Source organism: Aethalodelphis obliquidens, unplaced genomic scaffold, assembly GCF_003676395.1.
Source record: "Aethalodelphis obliquidens isolate GAN/ISIS:26980383/991018 unplaced genomic scaffold, ASM367639v1 scaffold76, whole genome shotgun sequence".
Taxonomy (NCBI): Eukaryota; Metazoa; Chordata; class Mammalia; order Artiodactyla; family Delphinidae; genus Aethalodelphis; species Aethalodelphis obliquidens.
The window spans coordinates 4,499,587-4,520,623 of NW_020838020.1; positions in this window are offsets into that span (position 1 = coordinate 4,499,587).

A 21,037-nucleotide genomic window follows, 5' to 3' on the forward strand; every position below is an offset into this window, starting at 1 on the left:
CAATCCTTTTGCCATAAACATCATTACATGGTTTAATATTCTCACAAATTCAGGAAAATACACGTTGTTCTACAGACACCAGAATTGGATTTAGCTATTTATTCTACCACAATGTACCTAAATGAGCACACGTTTCCAGGCCTACCAATATCTGTCAACCGTTTTCTTCTGCAAATCAGCCAATCAGGGGAAGACTTACTCAAATAAACTCACTTGTAAGAATCAATCAATCAACAACATTCTCACCTCTGAGTAATCAAATGATGACACCCACCATGTTCACCTCTAAAGTTGATCAACTCCTGAATTCCCCTGATTCTTAAACACTCTCTGTAAGTTTAGCATTCTGCTCTGTCCTGGGAGACTGTGACTGACTAGCTTAGGTATTCCTTACTACAGTAAGCAATGAAGTCAGTTTTTCTTTTTATTTCAGATACAGAAATGTCATCATTTGAAAACTGCTTCTGTTGCAATGATCATACTTTAAAAACATCTTTTAACTTGTTAATATAATGAACATAAGATTTGGAGGTTTATTTGCTTTAGCATAGTCAATAAGCACATTTATCTCTAATCACAAGAAGAATCTTAGAGGGAGGGTGGTGACTGAAGCAGCTGAACAGTCATGTGGCACCCAGCCTTTCTGGAGTCCTCTTCTTGGCTTTGTGTCCATGGTCAGAGATGCTTGTGCTGGTTCCAAATGTCATAGCCTCATACAATGATGTTCAGAGACAGAAAAGGAAGAGATTTTCCCCATGTCTCATTGAAAAAGTGAAGAATCATAAGGTTCTTATTTTTAATGTTAAACTCTCCATGTATTTCTGGATGAAATCAAAATTACTATGATAGTGCTTTGCTTTATAAATATAAACTGATGGATTCAACTTGTTAACATTGTAATTAAGAATTTGCATCTATATTTGTAAGATTGGCATGTAATTTCTCATATTCTCCTTGTCAATTTTTGTTATCAAGATGTTTTGGACTTTATAATTTGAGTTTTCTGTATTTTGGAATAAATTATATAAAATTGGAAATATTTGGCACAGGTTACCTGGGCTTGTTTTGCATGGTAGATTTATAACTATCTACTTTGGTTATCTCTTATACACCACTTCAACTTTATCAGTGCCCAGTGAGCACTCTATGCTGTTGTGATGTTGATTTGCTTTATGCAGGGACAACTGGGCCACCCATCAATTGGAACCACTCCAGGTACCGCTCATTTTCTGCCACCTTCAGAACCACTCTTCACTCATCTCATGCACAAACTGGAAGGACAGAGAAATTAATGACTCTTGGGCTACACTTGATCAGTGAGGAATGGGAGCAAATGGATAAGTGCCCCCCCTCCCTTCCCCTGCGTGAAGAATTCTGAGACATATTCTCAGATCCAGCAGTATTTACCTAGAGTTGAGCACAATTTGATTAACCCTTAAGTTGGATGTACCTGTTTTTCAGTTTCATTCCACCTGTCCTGTTCTCCTGCTCCGTGGCACCACATTCTCACATAAGTACCACATATAAGACCTTATGTCTAAGGTTTCTAAGGAAACCCAGGCTAAGGTATTTTTATAATATATCTATCTAATTTTTCTATTTTTTTGTGTTAATTGTGCTGTTATATTTTTGTAAATCAATTTTGTCTTAATTTTCAAATTGGTTGACATAAAATTGCTCATGGTGCTTTCTTATAATGACATTTTATTTAGTCATTTATAAGATGCTCTGCAAATTTATATGCTTTTAAATAAAAAAAGAAACTTTACCAATTAAACTGTGACATATTCTTGATTGTAATACATCCTGATTTCAGGGATCTTAAAATATAAAACATGTACATTTTTAGATCTCAAATCCTCACATTGATATTTGTGATTTTTATCCTTTTATTTTATTTGTCTAGGCATGTTTGAAGTCTTTTTAAAAATAAGCCTTTGGTTTTATTGATACAAAATTTTATATGTTTGTTTTCTATTGTGGTTTTATGTTCATCAATTATTTTCTTAAGATAGTTCTTCAGTTCATTTTCTAGTTTCTCAGGTTATACTCTAACCTCTTTAATTCTCAGTCAGTTTCCCCTAATGTAAGCTTATGGAAAAAAAAATGTCTCGTCTAAATACTACCCTAGCTGGATCCAACAAATTTTGGTATGTAATTTTGGTTAAAAATTGGTTCTAAAGTTTTATCTTTTGTGACTTAGTCTTTGACATATAAGCTATTTCTATATTCATTTTAAAACTTCCATATGTATCAGGCTTTTTTTACGCAGCTCTCTCACTGTTGTGATCTCTCCCATTGCGGAGCACAGGCTCCGGATGCGCAGGCCCAGCGGCCATGGCTCACGGGCCCAGCCGCTCCGCAGCATGTGGGATCTTTCCGGACCGGGGCACGAACCCTCATCTGCGACATTGGCAGGCAGATTCTTAACCACCGCACCACCAGGGAAGCCCTGTATCGGGCTTTTTAAAGTTAGTTTTCAATATGGAATTATAATATTTATACTGTGATTAGGGAAAATGCTCTGAATTATACTGTTTCTTTGTCATTTGTTGAGAGTCACTTTTGTGACATTTAGTATATTGTCAGTTTTTGATATTTATAAATGTTCCGTGTAGGCTTAAAAATATGTTTATTACCAAATTTGTGGATTCAGGATTTTACCCTCCTATTTTTTAATGGTCTCCCCTTTTTGAACTTACACTAGATATATATTGGACCTTTCATATTTCCTACCTCTTTGGATATCTGTTTTTATTTTCTATAATTTCCCTGCTATATCTTCTAATACTTCACTAATTCTCTATTCAGCCATATTTAATATGCTATTTGATCAATCCATTGAGGGTTTGTGGGGTGTTTTTAGTATATATTTTATTGACAGAGGTTCTATTTTGTTAATTTTTGGTCCTGCTTATTCATTTTCGGTTTTTTTAATATTTAATATTCATCACTTAAGAGTCTGTATATAATTATTTTATTACATACAAATCTTGTTTGGGGGACTTCCCTAGTGGCACAGTGGTTAAGAATCCGCCTGCTGATAAAGGGGACACAGGTTTGATCCCTGGTCCGGGAGGATCCCACATGCTGCAGAACAACTAAGCCTGTGTGCCAAAACTACTGAGCCTGTGCTCTAGAGCCCTCGAGCTGCAACTACCGAGCCCACATGCCTAGAGCCCGTACTCCGCAACAAAGAGAAGCCACGGCAATGAGAAGCCCGCACACCACAACGAAGAGTAGCCCCCTCTCGCCACAACTAGAGAAAGCCTGCACGCAGCAGCAAAGACCCAACACAGCCAAAAATTAATTAATTAATTAAAAAAAAATCCATCTCTAAAAAAAACCACAAAATCTTGTTTGTCTGCAAATTATTGCTCTTGAAAGACTGTTTGCACAAGTATTGTGTCATTTTGAGTTGTGAGTTCACATTCAGTTATATTTTACCTGTGGGAATCCTCTCTAATCTGAATTAAATGTTGTCTCTCTAGAAAACTTTTGCCATGTTTCTTTCACTTTTGATTTCACTTGAGATCACTTTTTATGTTAAGTTGTTGGCTTGGGTGTTTCTGGATCATGAAAGAGGTGAAATATTTAAACTCGCATAAGGTTACACCCATTTATTAATTGTCAAGGAAAACTATTTTTAGTTACATATTAATCCCAAGCAAGACAGAGAAGTTTCTTCATTTTCTAGCTATCAAATATTGATTTTTTTCAAAGCTAACTTTTCAATGATAGTGAAGTCCTTTGAACGTCCAATTAAGTGATGATGTGACCCTTTAAATGCTTTGATTTTCAGCTACCCACCATGTAATGATCAAGCCTTACCTACTGTATGGCTGGTAAGACCCCACATTTTTGTCACTGAGACTGAACCACCCAACCCCAACCCATCGCCTCTTCAAACAGCTTCAGTCTGTTTTTTCTGGGATAAAATACTCAGATGCTTCACATTTTACCTGATGTGGGGGAAAAATATCTTAATCATATGTCCCTATATAGTAGAACTATACAATGGGTTGGACACATAGATCCCCCAAAACCAAGCTACTATAAATTGCTGTACAACGTGGATATCTTCAATAGCTTTGCTGGTGGAAGAGAATATAATTGTAGGCCTTTCTATCCAACCAAAATTAACAGTTGCTATTTTTCTACTCCAGAAAAATGTATCTAATAGCAGTTTACTGAAGCTCCATCATTGCAAAATGTCACTAGTATAAGAAAAAAAAAAAAACTCATATATTCAGAGAAACACTATGTTTAGTTCATTTCTCCAGCCTATCAAACTCTAAATTTGGTGGTTTTTAAGTATAACTACAGCAATGAATTATGAAGTTATGAATAAATGATTCATTACATAGGGCTTTCATTTGTTCCCCACCACTAATGATTGTAGCCACCATTTAAAAGTGTCACTTTGAAATAAATTTTTAGACAAATATTATAAATGTGTAATATTATGTGTTAAAAATCCTTGAATAGAAAACAAACGCTAACTTGATTCAAAATTAAAGATACAAATATAGAATTGGTGATTTAAGCAGCTTTAAATATAATTGCTTGTATAATTTTGTTCAAATTAGGTATAAAATCATATTTTTAAAGATATCTACAGTGAATACTTAGCATGAGAGTTACCAATTTATTTTCTTTCAGTTCTAAATCCACCTTTTCTTGCCTTGTCTTGTGTAACTGGTGTGGCTCCACCCCAAGGCATTCTTTCTCTGATATCTGGTACAATGTTTATGATCAGATGGCATTAAAAGGATCTGGAAGGAAAAGTAGAAGGAGGTTTTCTTCTTGGTTCTGGTGTGTTTTTTTTCTTCCTTCCTCTGATGGTTAGTGCCTTGAGGGACGCCTGTTGGGACTGTGCCTTCAGCAAGATTCACCAGTATCCCAATGGGCAGCTTTCTTGCTAATGGTGTGTAGGAGACCCAGTGGTGCATGCCTTCCAGCTAGTTTCACATCACTGCAGAGTAGGGTTGCCTTATTTAGCAAATAAAGACATAAGACACCTAGTTAATTTGGAATTTCAGATTAACACTATTTCTGCAATATTTGGGATATACTTATATTAACCTTTTATTCATTATTTATCTATTATTCAGATTTTGCCCAGCATTCTATTTTATCTAGCAACCCTATGTTCAGTGGGAGTTTTCTGCTTGCCAGCCAGGGACAGCTGGCATCCTTGTTAGCAGCCCTCTGCTCAGCAGCTCTGGTCTGCTATAACTCTGTGAATTTTGTTATCCAGTGGGCCACAACCACACTTTTGCCAACAAAGTCTGAATTTCAGCCTGGGTTGGAGTGGAGAGTAATTCTTCCAAGTTCTTTCTTTACTCTTTGCATACCCTCCCTTGGCCTTAGATGTAGTACCTGCTCCCTACTTTTGTTATTCCTGTATTTTTTAAAAGTTGTCTGTTGTTTAGTAATCACCCTTAATTAGTTATAATTCTTTATAGTGCATTTTCCCTGTGTCAATTACTGTAATGGATTCTATTTCCTGAAAGGATCCTGACTGATGCAGAATTAGTACTGGAAGTGGCCCTAGGAGATAAATCTTTAAAGATGAGATTCAGGAATTGGTTTGGTCCTACCCATGGGCTTGTGCACAGTGCTGACATCCTTACCACTGGGATGTAGGATGTTAATAATTCAAGGCAGGCAATGGTATCACAACTAATCAAACTACCACCTGTGGTTGATTCTGAGCGCCAACTGAAGCCCATGCCTTGGGAGCCTAAGTGGCTGTTTCACTGGACTATTAAGCAATCATGTTACATATAAGCATTGTGTTATGAGAGGAAGCTGCTGAGTGCACTGGAGCACTTACAAAAAATAAATGACAGCTCAAGTCGTTTAACCCTTGGTTCAAATCATGATATGAAAATCAGAGAGCTTTCATGATACCCTCATAAAAATCTCATTTCTTTAACCATAGAGCTGATATTGCTTAAGAATCAAATACAATAATTGTGCAAGTTGGTAAATAACAACATCACTTGAGTTCACAATAGGAACCAATCTTGGAATCGAAAACATTTGTTTGGACCTAGATGCAGTGCATACATCAAACTCACAAGTAAATCTGAGCTTCCTTTGCAAGTGGAAGAAGCTTTTCCACTTGTGTCAGAAGTGAATAGTCACCCATTGTTTGAAAACACTGTGATAACCTCACTTTTTGCAGATGCCATAAGAGGATGCTTTTTCTTCTAAGACCACCTGTTGATGCCACTAGACACACAACTAGAGTCAAATACCAGAATTCTTCCAGTGGTATGAAGACGACCTGGTGGCTATCACCCTCCAGCATATTCCCAGCATCTGAAGGAGCAGTTTCCTTGCTATTACTTTGTGGAAAACACAATGGTAATCACCAGCCAGCAAGTCTCACTGGCATTTTACTGAAAGGCTACTTACTGTGTTTTGCTGGCAACCCAGCAGGTGGCTTCCATGGGAGCAGTGTGCTGGGATCTCATGGTTTTTACCCTCCAGGGAGTTTTGCCAGGCACACACCTTCCAGTGAATATCATTAACAGCCCAGCAGCCATTTCTTAGTCCCAGCTAAAAGGAACTCCTGTAAATAGGCTTTTAGTGGTGAGGTGTCAGGGGAAGGGAAGCTTTATGATTAGGTTTCATCCTTTTAGGAAGCTTCTGCTTCTGGACTATGATCTTCATAAAAGTTTCTCAGTTTTTTTTTCCAGTTTAGGTGAGACAGAATGACTAGAGTAGGCTGGAATTGGGTACTTCCCTCCCCTCATTTTAAATAGGGCTCTAATTAATACCCCAGCAGGTTAGGCTCTGGTTAACTAGCCTCTCCTGAGGGCAGGCCTTATTTAGGAAGAACAGAATGGTCTGTAGTATTTCAAAATGGTTAACTTTCCCCTCCACCTGCCAGAAGCAGGAGGAAAGTTTTCTCTGATATTTACTGTTGTGACATGATTGAGTCCCTGAAGGTAAATCTCACAATAGCGTGGGGACCCCAGATTTGGTCCCTCTGGAGTTTTTAACTTTCAAATTTTGCCTGCAGCACTGATTCCAGAGGAGGTTTCCGCTCATGATATCTGAGTATGGCCCCGACTTCCTGTATTTGCCTGTCTCTCTCCCAAGACTTGGGACAGCAGTTTGCCCTGTGTCACAGGATCTCTTCTAGATCCATGAAGAGTTGTTGATTTTCCAGTTTGTTTAGTTTTTCACTTGTTGTTAAGAAAAAGTGGTGAATTCCAAGCTTCTACATATGAACTGAAAGCTGGAACTCCATACATTTACTACATAAATATAGTGCCATTTATAATGTGTATCATTTAAAGTTCTCTTTAACTACTTTTAGAATCATTTTTTACTAGTAATAATTTTTTATGTTAAATCTTTCTTTTTCAGATAATTGGTGTGTTTTCTTTCTATTGACTGGATCCTAATGCATTTGTAATTATGCTCTACCCAGATTTAAACACCCTTAATATCTGAGAAGCAATCTGATGGTTATTTCATCACAAATTTACAATATGTAACTTTAGTTAAGTAATATATGTGGTAGCTGCAGTTTTCAAGGCTCTGTGACTACTGCAGTAGAAGCATTGTTAATTCACAGCGACTGTTGTGGAGATAAGCTTACAGGGGCATAGAAATAGTATCCATAGACCCTCAGAAACTCTTTCTGAAGTAAGTTTATGCCCTAGCATAGTTTTTCAACCACTCACTGAGTGTATGACCTTTTTGACATGAATTTAATTAATCCCCTTTCCTCTTACATTGACTAAAGTTTGCTTTTATTGTTTGCAACCAAAACCCTGACTAGTACAGCACCAAATATCAAGGTCAATTACCTGAGACATTCTTTAATAGTTAGTTGAGAAACTTCTTCTAGATCAATGATTTAAATTTGTCATTGATCTGGCATACTTTTAAAATATTGACTCGTAGGGCTTCCTTGGTGGCACGGTGGTTGAGAGTCCGCCTGCCAGTGCGGGGGATACGGGTTCGTGCCCCGGTCCGGGAAGATCCCACATGCCGCGGAGCGGCTGGGTCCGTGAGCCATGGCCGCTGAGCCTGCGCGTCCGGAGCCTGTGCCCCGCAGCGGGAGAGGCCACAGTGGTGAGAGGCCCTCATATCGAAAAAAAAAAAAAAAAAAGTCAATATAAAATATTGACTCGTGACCAAATAATTTTTACTATCACTGTTTTTTTGTTTGTTTGTTTGTTTTTGGTTTTTTTTAAGTAAGATCTGGACACAGAAGTTTTCTTAATGTACAGAAAACCCTACATGGAGAGTTTGGTTTTCAAGTTTCAGTCATCTGACATACCTTGTAAGTGGCAGAAGCCAGAAGAAGAGATAGATAAGCTGATCTGTTTAGGAAGTTCTATGTTTGATAGCAGAGTGTTAGACGGTACAGGTGGATGGTGAGGAGGATGGCGATGGTGGAGAGAAACAGAGAACAGGGAGGAAAAGGCCAAGCAACATGGAGGCAAGCAGAGAGGTATATAGTACAAATGTTGGCAAGTGAAAAATTCCTGATGACAGGGAATATTGAAGGATTTTAAGAACAGGTTAATTTTAAAGATAAGGATGATCAGAATCAAATTGTAAGTGTTTTTTTTTTTTTCCTTCATAACTACTAGTATTTGTTTAAAAGTTAATGGTTTGGGACATATACCCTGAGAAAACCATAATTCCAAAAGAGTCATGTACCACAATTTTCACTGCAGCTCTATTTACGATAGCCAGGACATGGAAGCAACCTAAGTGTCCGTTGACAGAAGAATGGATAAAGTTGTGGCACATACATACAATGGAATATTACTCAGTCATAAAAAGAAAATAAATTGAGTTATTTGTAATGAGGTGGATGGACCTAGAGACTGTCATACAGCGTGAAGTAAGTCAGAAAGAGAAAAAGAAATACAGTATGCTAACATGTATATATGGAATCAAAAAAAAAAAAATTGGTTCTGAAGAACCTAAGGGCAGGACAGGAATAAAGACACTGATGTAGAGAATGGACTTGAGGACACAGGGAGGGGGAAGGGTAAGCTGGGACGAAGTGAAAGAGTGGCATGGACATATATGCATTACCAAATGTAAAATAGATAGCTAGTGGGAAGCAGCTGCATAGCACAGGAAGATCAGCTCGGTGCTTTGTGACCACCTAGAGGTGTGGGATAGGGAGGGTGGGAGAGAGGTTCAAGAGGGAGGAGATATGGGGATATATGTATATGTATAGCTGATTCACTTTGTTATAAAGCAGAAACTAACATACCATTGTAAAGCAATTATACTCCAATAAAGATGTTTGAAAAAAAAGTTAATGGTTTTGAATACATTTTATACTTCTACTTAGAACATTGAAAATTAATTCTCCCAATTTATCTTTTTAAAATTTTGATGTAGTAATATCTCAGGTCACTCTGACACATGTAATTTTTAAAATATCAATTTTTCTTTCCTGCAGCACAGAACTCCAGTTGGCTCTCCCTCACTCCCATCTTCTCTAACGGAATCCATTTTGATTTTCCACATGAACATATTTACTGGGTGACCATTTACTTTCCAAATGGTTTTTTCAGTGTGCTTCTCAAAAGTTTGTCTCACCATTTCCAAAATAATAGAAATAAACATTTAGATATGGAAAAGAATTTTAATAAATATCGATGTTCATTAACAATGTATTTACATTCCAAAACTTAGACAAATTAGCATGTTTATAGATATGGCATTGAGAAATTTTGCAGTTGCCAAGAAAAGGATGCCATAAATCCAGAGTAAAATTAACCTCACTATCTCTACTGTATACTCCATTGCATAGTCTGAATTTGTTTCACAAACAAACAGCTTTTAGATGATCAGTGCAGGGAATTCAATGGGAATTTTGCCCAGGAAACTGCAGAATATAAAAACTGTTTGTGTAATAGAGAATAGATTTCAAAATAAAACAAAATACTAAGTATAAAAACACAAAATGATTTTACTGTTTATAAAAGATGAGACTTTAAATTCAGAAAGTATAAAAATATATTTTGATCATATTTGAATATGTGATGTGTGTTCTGAAATAAAACTATGCTTTTCCAGTGACACTAAACTTTTTTTTTTTTTTTTTTTTTTGTGGTATGTGGGTCTCTCACTGTTGTGGCCTCTCCCGTTGTGGAGCACAGGCTCCAGACGCACAGGCTCAGAAGACATGGCTCACGGACCTAGCCGCTCCATGGCATGTGGGATCTTCCCGGACCGGGGCAAGAACCCACATCCCTTGCGTGGGCAGGCGGACTCTCAACCACTGCGCCACCAGGGAAACCCGACACTAAACTTTTTAAATGAAGTTAACACTTCATTGAAGACGGGCCCCTCTGAAGAGGGGCAGAATTTTAGGAAATAATTAATTGATTTATATCATGCATATAGGTGAAGATTCTCAATGCAAATTTTAAAAAGTATATGGAAACTAATTTAGCAATAGTATGATTGCCTGAATGATGGATTGGAGACCAGTAAAAATATTTATATTGTTTAGAAAAAACTAAAAAAAAGATGTTAGCTTTGTTAAGAGATGGACAAAAGTGAACAAGGAGCAAAAAAAGAGAGACTGTCTGCTTATTTAAAATAAAAGGAAAAATTATTACCTATAAATTAACCCACAAAATTCATGCATAATGGATGCAATCAAAGTTATCCAAAATCACCTCAAAAAGACTGACTCAATATAAGGCAAAACTTTACAGTAGCTTAATGGATGAGTTAATTTATCTGTAGAAGGTTTAAACTTGAAATGAATGTTTGGTTAGAAGAAAGAGAAGAAAAGTGAGTCAGAGAGATTATTGGTCAACAGTGCCAATAATAGCCCTTTTTGCTAAGTCAGTGGTTTTAAACTAGGATGCATTAGTCTTTTCCCAATATACATGCCAGTTACCTACATCTATCCACTGAATCAGATTTCACAGTTTGGGGAAGTGACACTTGGGCATCAGCGTTTGAAACAGCTCCCCAAGTAATTCTGATGTTCACTACTTGAAAAAATTATTCACTTAAACTATTTAAATATTTAGGTGGTGGGTTTGAGTATGTTGTAGATTGATTCATTTAGTTAACTGACTAATTTTGCTAATAATTTTTTCAAATAATGCTTAGTCTTTGCTCATAAATTTAGTCTACTGCAAAAAAATATTTACTAAGTAACTGCTATGTGAAAAATGAGAACCTATATTTGTAAAACACATTTTGAATTTTTCTGTCAATGTTTGACTTTGAAACTATTTTCTTTTTTCAAAGAGAAGAGATACAAAAAGGGATTCAAGACCACCCACAGAATTGTCTAGGTTTATTTTAAGATAATACATGTTATTTTTAAAGAAAAAAATGTATCATGGTACTATTTTTGCCTAAGCAGAAAATTAATAATTACTTTATTTACATTATTAAATCAATAGTGGGATGATAAGGATTATAATCCCAGCATATAACCCTCGGGATTATGTATTTAAAAATACACTCAATGTGCTCATGAATCCAAGCTTTTATCTTCAAACTCAATTTCTTCCCTGAGCTCTAGCTTCATATACCCCAGTTTAAGTGACAATTCTCTTTGGGTGGTGTTCTCAATGTTATTGTGACCAAAGATTATTTTTCTCAAAGAACACTTTTAGCCCAGTCTTCCCCATCAGAGGAAATGGTACCATCTTCACTCAAGTGGTTAGGTCAAAAAGCTAACCAAAAATGTTGGTTAAGAATCCGCCTGCCAGTGCAGGGGACACAGGTTCAATCTCTTCTCCGGGAAGATCTCACATTCCAGGGTGCAACTAAGCCCGTGTGCCACAACTACTGAGCCCGTGGGCCACAACTGCTGAAGCCCATGCGCCTAAAGCCCATGCTCCACAACAAGAGAAGTCACCGCAATGAGAAGCCCCCGTGCCACAATGAAGAGTAACCCCCACTCTCTGCAACTAGAGAAAGCCCACGTGTAGGAATGAAGACCCAATGCAGCCAAAAATAAATAAATAAATTAATTAATTAAAATAAAATAAAATAAATCTTTCAGGCAGTTGCCAGTGTAATCTTATAAATCTTAAAATTAGTTCATGTCACTCCACTGTCCTAAACTCTGCAAATGGTCTCCCAGAATGTTTAGATTAAAACCAAATTCCTTATCAAGGTCTACTGGTCTACTTGACTTTACCTAATCTACTGTGTAGAGGTCTCCAATCTTACTGCCCTGCACTCTTTGCTTCCCTCCTGCTGTTCCCTTTACAGTCAAACTTTGATTAAGAGAACTGTACACACTATTCCCTCTGTGTGAAAAGCTGTTTTTTTTCAGATATTTGACTCACTTCCTCTTGCATTTGTACTTCTCTTCAAATGTATTTCATCAGATAGGCTTTTGACCACCCTAAGTAAAATAGGGTAACTTCCCTGAAGTCACTATTAACCTTTATTTTGCTCATTTGGCTTTATTATTCTTTGCATTACCTAAAATTACACGTTTCCTTGATTATTTGTTTAAAATGTTTCCCTCATGAGAATATGAACCATGAGTCAGACTTTTAAAAAAATCAACTTAATTTTAATTTTTTAACTAGAATTTTTTTTAATTTCAAAATAATTGCTGTAAACAGTTCAGAATAGTACCTATATGTTAAGAAAATAATAAATATATTTTTAAATGAATGAATTGGAAAGGAAAACTGTTCCATAGTACCCCTTTCCCAAAATATTAGTCACCACTTTCACAATGCCTGAATTGCCTAAACCTTGAGACCATTTGTCTGTTCTGCATTAGTTTTCCTTATTTAATGGCACTTTATTGACTATGAGAGGGCAGATGCCCAAAGTACTATCTTTCAACATTTATTCTTGCCTATTAAATCCTGCCACCACTCACCTGTTCAAACCTGTGCCATGCCTGAATTTCCTAAACTTTTTCTCTGCCACTGATGACAGAGGAATTTTTTAAAGATTTACAATTTTTAAATTTTACACTTTTTTAGTGTTTTTGTATATTTGTAACTAAATAAAAACACAACAGCTCTTTCCTCACTGTGCCCTCCCCAAACTAGAACATACTAAATTCAGTTGAAATTCAAATTTTTCCTAATTCCTACCTTTCAAGTCTTACCTCTGAATATTCTCATACAGATGTTCTAGAATATTAGATCTGAAATATTCTCATACCGATAAAAAAGAAAAATATTCTCATACGTATATTCTAAGATAACATCAGAAATGTTATTTTGGTATCTAGAAGGTAAGAGAAAATGCTAGACACAGGATGACAGATAGATGATAGGAAATAAAAAACATATTTTTTATAATCCACTAGGTTGTGAGGGGAAATTGTGGGGACATATATTGAAAAAGTTGGTCGTGAAATGATAATTCCTGAAGTTAAGTGATAGACATGTGAAAGTTTAATATTCTTTTTTTCCTACATATATATGTACACACACACACACACGCACACACGCAGTTAACTGTTTCTCAGTTTTCTACTTGCTCTAATCACTTGTACATTCTAAATGTTAAGCTAGAGCATGCTTTAAGGTCGCTAACTGTTTACTTATATCTATACAATTGACTGAATATTTGTCAATGCATCTGTATGTTTCAAGTTAGGCAGTACTTGAAACGCTATTTGTGAGCACATGCTTTTGTGTGCCAGATGGTATAAGGAGGAAATGTACAAAGGATTACTTTGTAAATATTTTTAGGTGTTTGCCTGAGCATTTCCATTCACTAAAGAGGAGAGTTAAATCATAAAATTGTCTTAGAATGTTTTAATTTATTTTTTATTAGGCAACAATTATTAAGTCACTGAAAGTGTTTCAAAAATAGTGAACACATTTTAAGATAAAAGAAAATGCTTGCCTTTATATGATTTATGATGAAGGGAGGGTAAAGTTTAGATTACTGTGTTGAAATAAGAGGATAGATAGAGGAAAGAGAAGGAGGAAAGGGGTATCCATATATTTTTTATAGTATAATACCTATATCAAAACAGGGAATTCATATAGTGGCTGTATAAGATTCCTGAGGATTCCTTAATGAAGTACTACACACCTAGTGGCTTAAAACAACAGACTTTTGTTTTCTCAAATTTCTAGAGGTGAGATGTCTAAAATCAAGGTGCTAGCAGGGCCACATTTCCTCTGAAACCTGTAAGGGAATCCTTCCTTGCCCTTCTGATGGCAGTCTTTTGTGTTCCTTTGCTTGCAGTTACATAGCTCCTGTCTCTGCATTGGTCTTCACTTGTGTTTCTGTGTCTTCCCTTCTAAGGATGTCAGCCATACTGAATTAGGGGTCTTACTCCTGTATGATCTCATCTTAATTTAATTGTATATATAAAGACACTATTTCCAAATAAGATCACATTCTGAGGCACTGGGAGTAAGGATTTCAACATATCTTTTTTGGGGGGGGGCACAATTCAATAATAACTGTGGCTTATAAGAAATATTAACAAAAGTTTAATCAGGTGGAAAGATTACATGACAGTAGAGATATAATGAAAGACTTCCCAAATAAGTAAAAGAGTTTAGATGAATCTTGAAAAAAGTGAGAATGTTGACAGTTGGAGGAAGTAGAGATTGTGTTTGGGAAACTGTGAATATACAATTAGACTAGAGAATGAGTTGTATGTGAATATCAAAAAGTAAAAGAATAAAAAACTGAATTGAGTCTATTTTAAGAAGAGGCTTGTTTATCAGGCCAATGAGTTTGTAGTCAATTTTCTAGACAACATATAGTCAGTCAGCACATGTCAGGTCAGAAGTTGTTGTGACTGGATCTGTGCATTAAACTTCAAAGAAGTGGAATTTTCTTTGTTAGACTGGCATAGAGGTCAGACAGCTGGGGTAAAAGTCCCAGGTTAGAGAAATGACACCTGGGCCTGAACGGTAGAAATGAGAATGAAAAGGAGGTACCAGATTTGTTTTTTTCATCTGTGTTTGAATTTCTTTATAATAGAATACATATAAAGTATAAGATTCATTTATTCCAAGCATATTTTCCTTATGTTTAATGATAAATGACAGAACTCAAAAGTCATCCCCCAACATTTGGTGTTTATATTATCTATGAAAAGTTTTGCAACAAACTGCATCAAGTAGTTAATTTAAAATTATTTCAGATTTACTTTATTTAGAGAGCACATTATTAAAATGAACCAAGTTCCATCTTTGCTTATTGTGCTGTACTTCATTTTATAAAAGTAATAGTTTAAAACTATGTCTTTGGTTTTTATAAGAAGGAAATTGTATTTCTACTTCCTTTCCTACAACTAAAAGGTTTTCTTCCCAGGAACAAGCATTCCAAAAATATATTTCAGAAACATTTTATCAAGTCAAGAAAAAAATCTGTTTAGTCATAGCTAAGAATAAACGTGTGCAAATGAAAACCACACACCAAACAAAACTTTATAAATTTATTCATTCACTCAAAAGAGTTTTATTGCTTACCTATTATAATTAAACCACTGCATCGAGCAAAATGTGAAATAAAAAAAGCTTTCTGATGTGTTTTCTTCTTTAAAGTTACTTATATTCTATAAATGAATATAAGACTTAAAAAATAAGTATAGTTCAAAAAGAAGAGTGATTATTTCAATAGATGTGGGATAAATAAAGTGTGTATCAGACACTGTGATGCTAATCCAGTGGCATCACCTACATCCCCTTTGTCTTTGCCATTCGAACTCTTATATTACTTAGGTAGCAGAAAGCCATATGCTAGTTGATCTTGATTTGTCTAAGGCCAAGCAATCATGGTAATTCTGTTCTGTCTTTCCAGAGACAGGCTTGTGAATGGCTATGTGACATGATCCTAGCCTACAAGATATGACCATGATAGACACATCTGGGAAAAATGTCCTTACTCATAAAAAGAAATGTAAGGAAGTGGCATGCCTCCTCTCATCTTTCTGGCTTTTCAAAGGTGTCATCTTCCTTCTATACCTGGAACAAACAAACCTTAGAATCATGAGGTTCACTAACACTGTAATGACAGCAGACTGAAAAGATGAATTCAGATAAATTGGATTCTTGATTTGGGCTAATAAACTTATCAATCATGGAAGCATCCTACCTTGGGATTTTCCATTACGTGCAATATTATATTTTTGTTATTTACAAACATTCTATTTTGTGGAGTAGGAATGATGTGGACTTGAAAGAAATCTAACTAACAGGAAATTCAAAGTAGATGGCATTATGGCTAGTTCTTAAAGAAACACTGAGATTTTCAAAAATGCTGAAGTGGAGATATAGAATGGCAGCAAAGCTGAGATAGGGAAACAAAAAATCCATCTGAGCCTTACATTAGAAAACCTTTTAATGCCAAATGACTTATGTGGAAATACTGTTCACTTTACTGTTATGGTTAATCTCAGTTAATGAGAAGAAATCAGTGTCTTCCATTTTTATTTACATATATACTTTCTGATCTAAAACTTTCAAATTCTTTTAGATTTAAAAACCAAGCATGATCTTTTGTGTTCTTTTATGGTGAATGATATATGTAAACTCTAATAAAAAAATGTCTTTTACCTTGTTCTTTCATATTTCTTTAACTACATTTCAACACCTATCATTTAGCCCTTTATAGAATGTATCTAAAACTGCACAAGAAGGCGTCACATACAGAGAGATATGAAGTATACATTTTACTATGTAAGAGGATTAAATAAGCAAAAATGTCAAGCAAAATCTAAACTTTATTTCTGAGGTTAATTTTTATTGTCTTTAAAATAGTCATTACTGTCAGGTCAATTGCTTTATTCTGTGCTTAAAAGAAATCTGCATCCTTTTATTTGGAATATTAATATTCTTTATATATGGACCTTTGAGATGCCCAGAAATCCAATTAAATTTCAGGAGATTGAAATGGGATATTAATCTAAGCTACTTAAGAAACACAAGGACCAAGCTACACTTTTCTGACAATATTCCCCAACAAAGCTTACCTCTGTAAATAGTAAACATAACCTGCAGTGAAAACTATTATGGAGCATGAGAGGGGTTTAGGAAGGCTGAGGTGGGGCACACGGGGAAGACTGACATTCTGGTGACATCAGATCAAAGCCACTGATTATTTTTGTGGGCCTTTCAAAGTCTGTTGTGTTTTTAGTGAAGCCATGTGTGCTTGCAAACCATGTATAATATGTGTTATTTCTGGATGAATGCACTTAATTATCTCTAAAAATCTTTTCACCAACAGATGTCTCCTCCCCCTTTTCCTTGTGCTAATCATTCTCTGCAGTGGTAAACTTTTTTTTTTTTTTTTCCTGAGTCCTTGTGTTCCCTCTCTTGGTCTTTCTGAAGGCTTTCTCCTCCAGGGCAATTCTTTCTCTCAAAACCAGAATGTGTAGAAGCATAAAAGACACATAAACTTTGAAAATATTCTCTAGTGAATATTAAATATAACTACCAGATTTGTCCAAATAAAGAAAATGAATTTTTATCATTTTAGTATTTTTTGCAATGGCATAATAATCCAAATTCATCAATTTATCTATTTCTTATTTATTTATCCATGTAAGAGCAGTGCAATCATATTTCATTGTTTTGACAGTGATTAGAAAATGAAAAGAACAGTACAAAATTCAAAATTTTATTGTTATTCATTTTCATCTCCATATCTCATTTTGTGAATCACCAATTATGTTGTTTAGGCATTAAGGGTTTATTGGCCTACTTGTCTAGCCCTAGTTCCAAGTCTCTAGAAAAATAAACATATCACCTAGGTTTATAAATGCAGTAACGACCAATTATGGTTACACATATTTAAAGTTTTACTATGTCTTACACCAATATTACTGTAACATTTTAGATTTCATAAAATCTTGGTCCATCTAAAATGATTATTGTAGATATATTTGACTTCTAATTTATTATTCAAATAAGGATTTGATATGGTAAAATCAAATCAAAGCCATTTAAGTGTTCAGAAATTACTGAATGAAAATAGAGAGCTCTTTATGTATAAAAGACCACACATTCTGACCTTCTGGTGACATCGAATGGCACACCTAAGTTTGTCAATTTTTATAGTTGCTTTAATTAAGGGTGAGGTTTTAAATTTCACTAATTTAAACGTTTTCCTTTTAGTCATTACCTCAGGTTTCTGTATTCAATTGGTTCTTAAGTAGAAATGTCTACATATAGCTCTGAGAAAGTTTCATTTCTGTACCTTCCCATTCTTTTTCTTTTCTCACGTCAAGAGCCTAAAAGTGATTCTCATGTTAGAAGAAGACTTGGCATTTTGAATTTGAAAAAATCTCCTGCGATGATGGTCTGATATGTAAGCCTAATGAAGAACCACTAAATTTTTGGTTATAATAAATTACATTTTGGCCTAGAAAGTGATGAGAAAGGCAGATCTGTACTTCCTCAATGGAATGCTTTCAAAACTTCCATTAGATTTTGAAAAAGATGCAGTCATTTCAAATTTGAGTGCATTTAAAAATCATTCCTAAGGTATCAGCCAATTTGAAGAATAAAGATCCAATTGGAAATTCTAAAGAAAATCAAAGATATTGTATTAAATTTGATGTGACATAAAGAGAGAGGAATGTGACCTTGAGAACAAAATTTTAATTTATGTCTTATTTTACATCCCAGTACAATTATAGTGTTTATCTAATTGTTCTATGAGCTCCAATATTCTGAGATATGTGAACACTCTGTCCAGTGTACTGAATACTTATTTTATAATACTTCATTCCTTTTCAAAAAGAATATAGGGCTTCCTTGGTGGTGCAGTGGTTGAGAGTCCACCTGCCGATGCAGGGGACACGGGTTCGTGCCCCAGTCTGGGAAGATCCCACATGCCGCAGAGTGGCTGGGCCCGTGAGCCATGGCCACTGAGCCTGCGCGTCCGGAGCCTGTGCTCCGCAACGGGAGAGGCCACAACAGTGAGGGGCTCGCGTACCGTAAAAAAAAAAAAAAAAGGAATATAAAAAGACATACATAAAAAAAGGAACATTTTAACAAATTAAAAACAAGACTTGAGAAAATGAGTATTCAAGCAAAAGACCAACATTGTCAACATCAAGTCAATAAAATTTCTTTCATTGGGCATCACGACCCTCTGCAGACTTCTCATCAGCCACTAGATATAAGAAATGAAAAGATAATATCTAGAATAATGATCTTCACAGTGGGATACTATAAAATATTAACATTTCTACTTATATTTTTAACTCATCCATATTTTAATGTCCATTTTGTGCATGCTCTATGATATGCATAATATATTAATACAGTGTTAATAAAAATAAGAAATAAAGTGTTAATAAAGCATAAATAAATATAGTCTAGGCATGATTGGTCAAAAAATTTTAACGATACTATAAACATTTGGAACACACTGATGTAAGAAAAAAAAAAATACCAGTCTTTAACAAAGACTAAATTATAGCAGTCTCAAGTGCTGGGAGCAATTCAATGTGAGAAGTAGCATTTAGGAATATGATAGACAAGGGCAAGAAAACACAAATGCCTTTAAGAGTCAGCCAGGTAACACAGATGCTTAAAGTGGCTTGTTTTGAGATAGCTGGGTATCATGGCTCTGTTTAGACAGGGACAGTGTCCCACCTAAAATGATTCAAATGTTAGAATAATATGTTTTTATATATACCAAACACATTTGCAGGCTTAAGGCTTAAAATTTGCTATTCCTTGAAATAAATGGTACCCCCAACAATGATTTCAGAACAAATGTCACATTTTTTTAATTTAGTGACTCTTAGTCAAAGTCAAAGGCTAAGATTAAAACCCAACTTTGAGAACATGATTTTAAAGTATATCTTAAATATTGTTTTTCTCCACTGGGTTTTTGATAGAACCTACAATATAGTTAATTAAAAGTTATGCTCTCTATCATGGACTTAAAGTGAAGGTGCCTTGTACTATTATAAAAGAGGAGACTTATAAGGAAACAAGTCAAATAGGAATTAGGAGAAAATTTTTACTGTGAACAGTGAAGATCTTAACCAATATCATTAACTGAATATGTAAGAAAATATGTTCTGTTCTTTACAAGAAAATAGGTGGTAATTCTTGTCCTTCTAACAAGAACCTCCTTAAGAAGAAATACTGCAATATGATCTATGAATTGAATCAAAGTAGGGTTGATATAGAAACCATTCCAGGGAATTCCTTGGCGGTCCAGTGGTTAGGACTTGGTGCTTTCACTGCCAGGGCCCGGATTGTATCCCTGGTCGGGGAACTAAGATCCCACATGGTGTGCAACGTGGCAAAAAACCAACAACAAAAAACAATCCTTTAAAACAAACAAACAAACAAAAAACACAAAACAACAAAAGAAATAAATTCCACATCATTGGCTATGGCAAAGAGTCTGAACATTTTTCAGGTAAGTGTTGTAGTGCATTGGAAAGGGACCACAAGCCACAGAATGCAGGCAGATTTTACAAACTGGAAAAGGTAAGGAAATGGATTCTACCCCAGAGCCTCTACAAGTGCATACAGCCCTGCTAACGTCTTAGTTTTAGCCAGTGTGACATATTTCTGGAGGACTTCTGACTACCAGAACTGTAAAATAATAAATTTATGTTGTTTTAAGTCACAAAATTTGTTCTAATTTGTTAAAGCCACAATAGGAAAGCAGTACAGCATTTTTAAGAACCTCTGGTATAATGTTTTCCTTTCATTTGGATTTCTAAATGAAATCTGTTAAAAGAAACTGTCATATTTTCTATACTGCTATACTGGCAGTATTATCACTATCTGTTCATGGAAAACTGATATCTCCCATTATTACTACTTGGCACACTTTTTGTTTTTTTTTTTTATTTTTTAGTGTTTAAACGATTGTACATATTTTTCTCTCAAACAGTACATTTTGGTTTTAAGTCACAAAACTTCTTTAGATTTTTATATAGTATTACTTCATTTGTCTGGTAGATTTTTATGTTGCTGCTGTAGAATACAATGTCCTTTGCTTCCTTATCTTTTCACATGCAGTAACATGTGTGTATTCTCTTCTTGGTCATCCAGTTGCCAATAACAGCAAGATGTCCTTTTCAATT